Below are 1,933 nucleotides of genomic sequence, written 5' to 3' on the forward strand. Positions count from 1 at the left end.
CACTTTGAAGAAGTAAAGACTCCTAGGGGAGGGAATCCACAGCCTGACCTCCAAACCAAATAGCCGAGAACCCAATGTAAGTTGCTCAGCTACCTGCATGCACCCCAGGGACCAATCTAAAGCAACCCAAACAAAGTTAGCAGACAGCATGAGGCTAGATTCTCTGGGTCACCTTATTTTTATACCCATTACAGAAGTAACACACATGCTCCCAAAATAGCAGCTTCACTAACCCACAGCATAAGGAGCTGTGATTTGTTTCTAGATATAGATTTAAAATAAAAGAAACAATACTTCCTATTATGTGCTCTTTTGAAGGATAAGATTTGTTTCCACAGAAAATGGGATATGGAAGAACACACAAAAATGCACTAAGATATCAAGCAGAACTTAGCCCACTAACGTGGATTTCATTTCACAGTATTTACAGATGTCATTGTCAGAAGTATTACTGGTTCTTGAAACCTGTCTATGTCATACAGTGGTGATGGGTTTTTCTGCCCCAGTTAAAAAATATACAGGCCATTTCAAAGAGGGCACATGGGGCTATGAAACCAGGAGCTCTTAACTCTACAACCAAAGCTTGAAATTCTTCACAGGATGCTACAGTCACTCAAAAGGGCTAAGTTTTTATGAGGAGATATAAGATGCAGCCACTCATAATCATGACAGTTCACTCATAATAATCCATGATTGGTGATCTGGGAAAGTAAATAAATGTCTTAAAGTTTTAAAAATATATCATTCTCACACCCAGTTGCACACAGTAACAGTAGATAGGTAGAACATGGAATAGTCATCATAACTAGATAACTGGAATTTACATTAGAACCTGAATTTCAACAGATAGTTTCTTCTTATCCTCCTAAGTCACCTCTTAGATGCACTAACAAAGACCAAAATTATCCAATGTGGATCATATATCCTTGTTGGAGGAGGTCATAAAGAGGACATGACCACAGGGTGACCCAAGAACTGGTCTCCAGCAACTGAAGCAACAGCTCCTTACTCCCTCCCTTATCCTTGGAATGTACATTCTGCCCACCGTTCCTACACTCAGAGCCACTTCAAGGATGCAGCCTTGGGAAAATAAGATGTTACTGAGACCATCTACCTGACTGAACCCCATTAAGGCCTCTCTATAAACTCTTAGGACTCTGGCAGGTGGGTGCAGAGACCTACTCATCTTGCAGCCACTCAAGACAAAACTCATATGTAAGTTCCCTTGCTTATTGAAACTACCACCTACCAATCTGGAGCGGTCAGCCTTTTTCTTCAACATACTGGGATCAGTTTTCAGTTTTACCCAGGGAACTCCCTACATTGAGAATCAACATTCCCTTGTCTCCACCAAAACAGCTTCTCTCTGGCAATGGCTCTAATGATGAGTGAAGTCCAAGTAGTAGAATGAGAGGGAAATAGGAACCCTCCAATATCCAGAAATTTAAAGTTTTCTGTGAACAAGTACAAAGGAACTACAGCTTAAGTATCAGTGTCGTGAAATCCCCGTTACCCACCCCAGCCCTACCTAGCTTGGAAGAGTTTCTGCTTTAATCCTTCCGAGGGAAGGATGAGACTGCTCCCTGGAAAGGCCAGTGCAGTTCAGAAACACGGGCACATTTCCCACCAGAAAAACAATCAAGATGACAAGAACCTCATCTCTGGCCTTGGTGCTTATGGTACTCAGGTACTCAGGGCAGTCAAGTTCCCTCAACCCCACAGACCATGTGGGTCGGGGTGGTGCCCAGTGTAGTGCCACTGGTTAGATTTAAAGTGGCCTCTTCCCATTGTCTGAAAGCTAATCAAATGCTTTAGAAATAAAGCACAGTATCTTTCTACTCTTTGAGCTTCAGATACAGCAAAAATGGAATCAACTGCTTCTAGTGGAGCCCTAGGGCTAATCTGATTCTAAATAATTCACTGTTTTCTGGTC

At 42.2% G+C, this 1,933-nt stretch overlaps 1 non-coding gene across 1 annotated transcript; it reads left to right on the forward strand.

Annotated features, from left to right (window-relative positions):
* The first annotated feature begins 519 nt into the window (after positions 1 to 519).
* On the forward strand, positions 520 to 648 carry LOC136126160 (small nucleolar RNA SNORA25). The gene has a single exon (XR_010656057.1). It is a non-coding gene; the product is annotated as a small nucleolar RNA SNORA25 (small nucleolar RNA).
* Positions 649 to 1,933: the final 1,285 nt, after the last annotated feature.

Source organism: Phocoena phocoena, chromosome 7, assembly GCF_963924675.1.
Source record: "Phocoena phocoena chromosome 7, mPhoPho1.1, whole genome shotgun sequence".
NCBI classification, from domain to species: Eukaryota; Metazoa; Chordata; class Mammalia; order Artiodactyla; family Phocoenidae; genus Phocoena; species Phocoena phocoena.